General features: G+C 42.5%; 1 long non-coding RNA gene across 2 annotated transcripts in view; it reads right to left on the bottom strand.

Moving 5' to 3' along the window:
* Positions 1-10,935, bottom strand: part of LOC138792581 (uncharacterized) — a 35,124-nt gene that overhangs the window by 9,736 nt on the left and 14,453 nt on the right. For both annotated transcript variants that reach the window (XR_011363157.1, XR_011363158.1), the window contains exon 3: positions 1,394-1,467. This is a non-coding gene — a long non-coding RNA (uncharacterized lncRNA). The remainder of the gene's footprint in view (positions 1-1,393; positions 1,468-10,935) is intronic.

Raw genomic sequence — 10,935 nt, 5'->3', positions numbered from 1 at the left:
ACGGGATAGCCAGATATCACTAGCCTGTTGCCACGGGGTGCCTCCATGATAGGGAGAGCACCACACCACCCTGATAAATAGCCCCTTAAGTCCCACTCGGTTGCGAGTATTGGAACATAAATAGGGAAACACCAGGGTGGCCCCTTTTTGTCAATGTCTAACTAAAGGTGCGAGTATTGCGATCATGACAAGGGCTTGCCAAAGCAGGCTTCCATCCACAGACAGCCGTTTCGGGGTTTTTGCCCCTCGTCAGTGTGAAGTAGGATTCTGGCTAGTTGGGGCAATAGCAAATCGACCAACAAAACACAGTTATCACTGAACTCGAGGAGAACAGTGAAAAAAATTCCAATGAAGTACTCAATCAAGAGTCTCCACTGATGCCCCCAAAAATTTTAATATGCAAAACAGGAGTCCGTGGAGCCTCAGTTGCGAGTCTCAAAACACGGGATAGCCAGATATCACTAGCCTGTTGCCACGGGATGCCTCCATGATAGGGAGAGCACCACACCACCCTGATAAATAGCCCCTTAAGTCCCACTCGGTTGCTAGTATTGGAACATAAATAGGGAAACACCAGGGTGGCCCCTTTTTGTCAATGTCTAACTCAAGGTGCGAGTATTGCGATCATGACAAGGGCTTGCCAAAGCAGGCTTCCATCCACAGACAGCCGTTTCGGGGGTTTTGCCCCTCGTCAGTGTGGAGTAGGATTCTGGCTAGTTGGGGCAATAGCAAATCGACCAACAAAAAACACAGTTATCACTGAACTCAAGGAGAACAGTGAAAAAAATTCAATGAAGTACTCAATCAAGAGTCTCCACTGATGCCCCCAAAAATGTAAATATGCAAAACATTTTTGGGGGCATCAGTGGAGACTCCTGATTGAGTACTTCATTGGAATTTTTTTCACTGTTCTCCTTGAGTTCAGTGATAACTGTGTTTTGTTGGAAGTATTCACTTGCTATGAACCATAATTACAATTTTTTATATAATCACAGAACTTTTAACTTTTCTCCCAATATGAAAATGTTAAAATTGCAAATTTAAAAAGCTCCATTTGTTTGCACAAATTTAAAAAGCACTCCATTTGTGTGCACATATAATGCACACTCGCCTTTACTATTTGTGCGGTGTCATCTGTTTCATCCTACCTCAGCTGCAGTCATACACCTCAGACCAACAGAAAATCACATGGTTTTATGTGAAGCAGGAAAAGGCTCTAGGTCAGCTGGCTTTCTATGAACTACAGGATTACATCATCATATATCAGATCCCTCCTGGCAGCTCAGACCCCTCCTCTCACCACCAGCTCTATTTATGCTGCTGCTATGCCTATGAGCAAAGACATATAGTAGTAGGTTCATGAACTACTTAGCTGCAGAGTTATATACCTCACCTGATCACACTGTTGTCTTTGCTAAAGTCCAATTTGTGTGAAGGAGTCTGACACTGCTTTCCTGTGTGTAATGGCTGCAGTAACAGGGAGAAAAAAAGACAGGTTGAAGCTGTATCACATATAGCATAATACTCTATAATGGAAGGGGACAAAACTTGATTTATCAGTTGCACTTATGGTGCGTTTACACAGTAGAGTGTAGTTGTGGACTGCAATAAGTGGGCCGCACTATCCAGACAGTGCGGTCGCATCTGAACAAGCACACATTTAATATAAAATAAATGTATTTAGTATAAATACATCCTACAGATGTAGTACTTACCATATTGGAACAGATTCCGGAAAATCATCCTAGGAGATATAGACAACTGATAAACCGTGAATCGTATTGGATTTTTAAATTATCCACCCTAACCCCACAAGGATTAAATGAGTCCATTGAAAATACCAGATAGGCAATATTAATATAATAAAATATCATAAAACAATCAAATTATTTTATGTATATTTTATGTGAATGGTTATTTTAAAATATATTTTTAATACCCAATTTTTTATAACTAATAACTTTCTCTATATGTCCATTATGGTTTGTACATATAGGGTTATACATATATATATAGTTTGCTATATACATTTTGTCATTTCTGAGATTGTAATTGTTTTTTGTGATTTGTATACTTGTATATATGGTAAATGCAACTGATTTGGTGTAATGGTCCTCCCATGATAGGCGGTCCATTCAGAATTTGGTATTCATGCAATTAGATACCATCTGTGTCAAGCCTCGTTCTGAGCATGTGCACTCCTTTTTATGGACCTTTGAATGCATTTTATACCGGACACTTGAGAAAGAGGTCGGCACAACTTAGAAACGCATTGTGTCATATTTCAATAAATTTTTAAGGATATTCACATTGATATTGCCTACCTTGGACCTGCGCCCGACTGTACCCAGGGTTTGGAGTGGAGGATTTTACTATATGCAAACCGGTTTTGGTCTCTGGGAGTGGCTGCGGTTCACATACACGTGGTTGCTGAGTGTTGTGCCTTGCATTGGCACAACCCTATCAGGTGAGAGTCTCCTTTTACTCTCCTGCTATCAATTCACCTGCCATTAGACTTCACACGATGGAGCGCTGTTCACATTCTCTCTTATGTTTTACATGCTAGAAAGGTTCCAGGCATGATCAAGCTACTGATCATCCAGTGACTATAGGATTGATTAGATACAGTCAGATGGAGAATAAACAATGACATCTAGTGACTCACAGTTGATGTCATCCCTGACTGAGTTGTGTTCTTTTCTCATCTTCTCCATTTGGCGCAGACCACCATGATGACTTCTTTGGCTATGTGTATATATGTTTGGATTCTCACCCTTTATACTGGCTCTTTATATTGTTGTATACAGTGCCCCTTTAAAATAATACTGCCTCTCACTTTCCCCAATGAAATATATATACTAATGGTAACTGTGTCCAAGAAATATAAAATACCTCTTTCTGTGTCCTGAAGTATACAGAACCACACTGTGTGCCCCATAAAGTACCTTTCACTGTGCCCCTGAGATATATAGTACCGCCCATTTTGCACCCTAACAATATTCACTTGTCCTTATATATAGTATTATAGTAGTGGCTACTGTGCCCCCTAAAGAAATTATTGAACCAGTTGTCCAGCAAATAAAAAAAAATGTTTGTGTCAAAATGAGAAATAAACAACTTATTAACTCTTTGAGGACCAGGCCCAAAATGACCCAGTGGACGCACACATTTTCATTTTTGCGTTTTTGTTTTTTCTTTCTCCCCTTCTAAGCTCTAGCACTTTCATTTTTCCATTTACAGGGCCATGTGGGGGCTTGTTTTTTACAGGAGTAGTTGTACTTTGTAATGGCGTCTTTCATTCTACCATAACATGTATGATGGAACCCCCAAAATATCATTTATGAAAATATAAATTGGTGAAATCGTAAAAAAAGAATGTAATATGGTAACGTTTAGGGGGGTTCCTGTGTGTACATAATGCACTATATGGTAAAAGCGACATGATACCATTATTCTATAGGTCAGCCTGAACACAACCATATGTAGGTTTACACAGATTCTCTAATGTTATATATTTTATTTAATAAAATCCTTTTTTTTTGCAATTAATTATTAATAAAGTGGCCCTATTGTGACGCTTATAACGGTTTTATGTTTTCACCAACAGGGCTGTATGAGATGTCATTTCTTTTGCCATGATCTCTAGTTCTTATTAATACCATATTTGTGTAGCTCTGACTTTTTTTTATTAATTTTTTTATACATAATATAACAAAAAAAAATCGACAATCATGGTGCTTTTAATAGATCGGACAATTATGCACACTACAGTATATAATATGATGTATTTTTAAAAACATTTTTTTTTTTTTTACACATTTTAAGTCCCGCTGGGGGATTTTTACCTGAAATCATCAGATTGCATACAATGCACAATGCTTTGCCATAGACACAGCATTTATCAGTGTAATAGACGCTCTGCTGATTGAGCCTGCCGTTAAAATGATCGGGACCCCTGCAGTCACACTGCAGGGGTCCCAATCGGTAAATAACAGGGGCTGCCCCTGTCACACTTAAACGATGCGATTGCGGCGTTTACAGAGTTAATGGCACGCTGCAACTCGATCGGTGCAGCCTTTCATTAACAGTGAAGGCCGGGATGCTCACTGCAGCCAGCCCCCATCTCCTATGAAGCATGCTTTGCTCCAGAGAGCGCTTCATAGCAGCACAAACACCCAGGACATACATTTACGCCCTGGGTCGTCTGGTGACAGACTTCCAGGGCGTAACTGGGTCATCTAGGGGTTAATATACTGTTATTTTCATGGAGCCAGATGCCTGTTGTCTACAGGAGACTGGGGGTGTCTCTGCACCTTTGTGCTCTGACCCAGGCCAAGCGTGTATGATGACATTACTCATTGTGTACCCTGTACCAGAACAGAGGAAGAAGTGAAGGCCATAGTGCACTTTTTAGTCTTGGCGATAGGGAAACTAGCAACTGGGGGGACCTGTCTATCTAATGGGGGACACTAGCTTCTGGGAGTTCTGGGGGGACTTTTCTATCTAATAAGGGACACTAGCTTCTGGGAGTTCTGGGGAGACTTTTCTATCTAATAAGGGACACTAGTTTCTGGGAGTGCTGGGGGGACTTGTCTGTCTAACAAGGGACATTAATTTCTGGGAATGTTAGGGGGACTTTTCTACCTTATAGGGAAAACTAGCTACTAATAGGGGAATCTGTCTATCTAATGGGGTGAATTTGGTACTGGGGGAACCTGTCTACTTACTGGGGGTGTCTACCTACCTTCCCCTCCTTTATTGTCCAAGACAATGGGGGTGGGGGGGGGAGGGAGGTATTACCGTCAGGAGCACTATAGGTAGGGAAAAAGGTGGACTGGACTGGACATTGTGTGCTGTGTGGTTTTGCCAGCCGCAATGCTCGCAACAGGGTGTTTCTTGTATGGCACCTATCACAAAGCCATGTACTCCAAAAAAAAGGTGGTAATAAGGATATTTATTAGTTTGCCACTAGATGTCAGTATTTTATGTATGAGCTTGTATGTGTGTGTGTGTGTGTGTGTGTATATATATATATATATATATATATATATATGTTGCACAGCTGGAGCTACTAAAGCGTTACTGTTTTTCCTTTTTTATTTTGTGATCCTGTGGTCCACTGGAGATACTTCTTTTCTTCTGCCTATCACTGTACCTCTTTCTTTGTGCACGCTCTTCTCCACTACTCACAGGGGCTCTTACATACGCTGGTAGGAAGAAGTCACTTGGGGAGAGGAAGTGTAGCGTCAGTTTCCCTCTGATTCACTGAGGAGTAGGACACACAGAACAGGCATCCCTGCTGAACTAAGCCGGGCCTGGCTCTGCTAGGATCCCTGTCCGGGACAGTCCAGTCGAGTTGTGTTAGTGAGTTGGTCAGAGACACACGTGTATGGAGAACCCAGAGACTTTTCCTTCTGAGACTCTAACTATGGACACTATGCAGTGTTAGACCCCAAAAGGAGGAAAAGTCAGAAATCTCCCCAGCCCACGCCATGAACCTCTCTGAAAAGTGCAGGGCAGTGTCCTAGTACAGAGGAACTGATCCAGATAGAGCAAAGCAACCGTACGAAGATCTACGTACTCTATCTCGCAGCACAGGTGACACCAGATAATTTGGGACACTTAGCTACTCTCAGGTAACCAAGACTGGGGCTTGTGTCACGGTGATAGGACAGGTACGACGACACTGCAGGGTAGAAGGTGGTTTAGATGAGACACGGACACAAGTATTCTTCTCTTCTCTCAAGTATATCTCTCTCAAGTTCCAGCAGAGCACACTATTACCCTGGGTGGGGGCTCTCACGACAAACTCCTCTCCTCTTCACTGCTCAACACTAAGCTACACAAGCACTGCTATTCTACTTCAGCACTCAAAGTATCTCCCAGCACATATACAGTGAACACAAGTCTGTCCCAAAAGAAAGAAGTTGTTTATTACCAGCGTATCCTGTATCACAAGAGACTAATAGTAAAGCCATTTTATTTATTTTACTGGGATTCAGTGATCATTGCACAAGCACCTACACATACCGCCTACACCTTCCTTGGGTTACTCTCCCCTTTCTGTGGGTAGCGGTACTGACAGTCCGGGTGGGTCATCTCTCCACTCCAGACCACTGTGACAAGAGTCCAAGGGACCGATCACAGCACGGTAGGTCACCCACCATTTTAGGAGAATACAGCCATCCAGCACTAAAAGCAGGTACACCACCACACCTGTGTGTTGAACCAGCACTGGCGTCGCTGCAGTACCATCACTGGCTGAGCTGTATCACAACCACCAGCACAACATCATCTGGTGGCGCACAACACAACACCACACATGTGACTGCCCCCTCATCTCGGAAGCTATATTTTGGCATTAGAACAGGTAGGACCTTTTCTGCTCTTAGGATACCTCTTTAGGCTATGTTTACACTACGTATTAGACCGGCCGTTCCGTGACCCGGCAGGGTGAGGGAACGACCGGTCTCTGCAAAGATCATCCCGTCCGGTACTTAAGTACTGTCCGGATGATCTTTCCTGCCGCAGTGTTCTGATGCGGGCGCATCAGCAAGCGCCCGCATCAGAACTCCCCATAAGACACAATGAAGCAAGCAGCCAGAGCCGCTCTCGCTTCATTGTGTGAACTGACATGGGTTTCTACGCCCGCAATTCACTGAATTGCGGCCACAGAAAACTGACTATGTGTATACGCTCTGGCGGGGATCCCATAGCAGTGATCCACACCGTACTTTTACGTAGTGTGAACATATCCTTAAACTTGTCATTGAAGTGACAGTACCAGGATTCGCAGTGGATTTTGCAGCAAACTAGCAGCGTGAAATCCACTGCAATTCTGGTACGTGTGAAGCTACCCTAATTGTGTTCACTTTAGCATATTTTACTGGACAAGTTTTATTTGGCATTACCGGGATGTTACTGTTGGGGAGCTTCTTTTGGGGATTAATCTAAACATTTTTAAAAGCAATTATGAAGCTTTTCTGTACTGACTGTATGAATAGTATATTCAGGTTTTGTCGGCTCAGATCCAGTTCTCACCACTTATTATTCTTTGTCATTTTCTAAACCTGTTTCACAAGAGCAGTGGTAAGGCGGTGTGATATGTGTTCTTCAGATCTGTGTATAGTGGATTCTAATAAATCTTTCATTGCTGCTACATACCAGTTTTGACATTTTTACATAAGAATAATTCATTTATTTGGCTGAAAGATTCAGTGCAGCCCAAATTAGAGAATTTATCTTCACTTTTGAGGCCCAAATCTTGAGACCTTTTCAGTCCTGTTCCCTCCTGACCAGGTAAACTCACTCACCTTGCTCCTTTTGTTGGTTTGTTCACATGCAGCCCTGAACGAAGCATTCAGAGATCCAGGGGCAGAACAATTTCGTAGCAGCAGCTATGGGGCCCGCCACAGGGCACCTGGTGGCTTGATCCTGTAAGGATCTGCCACAGGCAGCATTGTGTCTCTGGCCACAAGAGCACGCTCCTTCGTCCATCGCTCTGGAGCACGACTGATGTTTGTAAATGTCCGTATGCTCGTACAAACAATTTGTTAGATGATCGGAATGGTTATAACAATCATTTTCAAACATATTTAAACTTGCAAGCATACGCAACTGCGTAATTTATGATTTGCGCCTGATAATTTGTACTCATGTGTGTAACTATAGACCAAAATGTACGCAATCTGTACACAAATGAATTCAAATGAAATGCATACACAACTGCGTAATTTACACTTTGCACCTGATAATCTGTACTCACGTGCGTAGACCAAAACGTACGCTTCTACTGTACATTTGTTATTTGTTCATAAATGTTCAGCAAACACAAACCGATCACAATCATTTTTTTCTATGATCGTGTTCGGGATCCGAACCCAATATCAGGATGTTCGCTCATCACTACTCATAGCAGGGAAAGAAAGGAGACGTAAAACGCTGCAGCTACGTGAGTATTTTTGTTGTTTTTTTTGTTTTTTACACAGGGATGCCTACATTTTGGAGGCAGGTAAGTGGCTGAGGGGGAAGCCTTCATGGTAACAGAAAGGGGATAATATATATGATGGTGTGTGGGTGGGGGCTAACTTACAGAGGGATTGCCTGCGTGAGGAGTGGGTTAATTTACAGGGGAATGCCTATATGCGGGGAACTACGATGAGAAATGCTTACATTGGGTGGTTGGGGGGCTAACTACTAGAGGTGATACCGTCTTGGAGAAAAAGGATGCTACCCATCAAAGAGATGAGTACATAGGAGGGAGGCTAACTACCAGGAAAGGTACCTATATAAAAGAAGGAGACTATAAGGGGAGATGCCTATAGAAAGGGGCTAACTACCACAAGATGACTACATGGGGGGGGGGGGGTAACTACCAGAGGGTAATTAATAGTTGCCCCTTATTGGTATTATTGGTAATATTGGTCTCTGTATACAGGATTTGCTTAGTGTGAGTGTGATATGTATGGTAATAATGTATGGTAATAATTTTGGTAATTTTTGCTCCTTATATACTGGTGCTATAATACTCCCCCTAATAATATGTATGTAAGGATGGATGGATGGATGGATAGAGATTTACACGTTATTCCTCAGTAGAATAGAATAGAAGAGGTTTTCCTCAACAGAATAAACATTATGTCCTATAAACCCTAGGTACCAGGGCTGTGGAGTCGGTAAACCGCAGCTCCGACTTCTGAATTTTATCAGGACCGACTCGGACTCCGGACTCCGACTCCTGCTCCTTCATAAATGGCCAGTCATATACCAGGGGCGTTATTTATCACACTGGCTCAGCTACTCCCTACATGTTCTACATGATCCTGGGGTGACTTCTGAGGGAATAAGGAAATATATAAAGCAGATTCTCTGTGTGTGCAGTGGATGCAGCCAGTCTCCAGCCTCCATGTCCTGAACTACTTACAACTAGACTAAAAGTAGCAGGTGATCTTTTCCTGCTGAAAGTCTATGTTTCTAACTAAATATTCACCATACTTAAAGAAACACTGCTAACAATGCCAGATCCCTGTGATATAGAGGTTAGCCATAATGATATACAGGGGGTCACACATAGTGATATAGAGGTCACACAGTGATATAGAAGGTCACTGTGGGGGCACGCAATAGCGCACACACACACACACACACACACACACAGCCTGCTGCAGCCATAGCATACACACACACCCACACAACATGCTGCAGCTATAGCACACACACAGCTTGCTGCAGCCATAGCGCACACCACACACACAAACACACACACACTCAGCTTGCTGCGGCCATAGCACACACACACACAGCCTGCTGCAGCCATGGCACACACACACAGCCTGTTGCAGCCATAACATACACACACAGCCTGCTGCGGTCATAGCACACACACAGCCTACTGAAGCCATAGCGCGCGCGCGCACACACACACACACACACACACACAGTTACAGCCATGGAACACTGAAGAAAAACACACAATCTTCTGCCAGAGAGAAAACACCACAATGAGGACAGAGGTTACTACTACACTACTTATGTCTTCTCCTCCTCCTCCTCCTCCTCTATATTACACAGGATATCTTCACATTACACTACTGCTCATATACAATCATCCAGCATACAGGAAGAGACCAGCACAGATCTCCCCCCACACACACAATGGACTCTTCCAGCTCAGAAACAAACTGCCAAATAGTGACCGACAACTTTTCCATGACCACCCTTATATAATAGGGCCAGTGTCCTATTAGAATGTTGCTCACAATATATATTCATGAGCAAAACTTGTAAAATTTATATCAAAATTCAATTCTACATTTTTTAAGATTTTTTTTAAAGCTGGTGTCGGAGTCGGTACATTTTTTTCCGACTCCAACTCTGACTCCAGCCAAAAGTAGCTCCGACTCGAACTCCACAACTCCGACTCCACAGCCCTGCTAGGTACCGATAAAAACTATAGATTGCAGTGCAAAAAAATGAGCCATTGTACAGCGCCATAGACTAAAAGATTAAAAATTAAAGGGCAGTTTAAATTGGTTATTCTGCATTTGAAAACTTTTTTATGTGTTGCTGCCCTTGTGGGAAATAGAGCCTTGTGCTTATTTTTAGGTGAATAATTGGATGTCTCATAATGCATAATGTAGGATTTGCGCCAAATTTATCTTTACGACTTTTCAAAAAGTGGCACAAACTGGTGTAGGCCTACGCCTGGTCAATACCATGTGAATATGTTTGCGCAATTTTTTGCAAATGTTCTGTGAATATTCTGCAAATATTCTATTTACAAATTTATGAATATTTTATTAAATTACGTTTTAGACTTAATAATAAATGTCCCCCCCCCCTTATCTTCACCCTTCTGTGGTGTCTCCGGTTCCTCCCGTTGACTGCAGCCACCACAACGTCCTCAGACAAAATTGTCTTAACAGTTACAGCCTGCTCAGCCAACTGCCATCTCAGAAGCGGCGGTGGCTGTGGTCAGCGGGAGAAATGGTGACACCACAGGAGGAAAACAAGGGAGCATGGAGAGGCAAGCATAAGATGTTTGTTATGTTTTATATAAAGGCAGCAATTTGTTTTAAGTGTGTGATTTTAAGTTTTAAGTGCCTGATAACTAGTGATGAGCGAACATGTTCATAAATGTTCGTATGTTCATTGTTTGTGTTCGACGATCACAAGCAATTTGTTTGATGATCAAAATGGTTATATCGATCATTTTTTTAACATATTCGAACATGTGAACCTTTATCTCACGATGTACGCAACAGCGTAAATTACGATTTATACCCGATAATCTGTACGCATGTGTGTAACTGTACACCAAAATGTACACAACTGCGTAATTTATGCTTGCCACCTGATATTGTGTACATATGTGCGTAACTCTAGACCGAAACGTATGTAACTGCGTAATTTACACCTGATAATCTGCATGTATGT

The sequence above is a fragment of the Dendropsophus ebraccatus genome, chromosome 5 (assembly GCF_027789765.1).
Source record: "Dendropsophus ebraccatus isolate aDenEbr1 chromosome 5, aDenEbr1.pat, whole genome shotgun sequence".
Classification (NCBI taxonomy): domain Eukaryota; kingdom Metazoa; phylum Chordata; class Amphibia; order Anura; family Hylidae; genus Dendropsophus; species Dendropsophus ebraccatus.
This window is presented reverse-complemented; position numbering and strand designations above follow the sequence as displayed.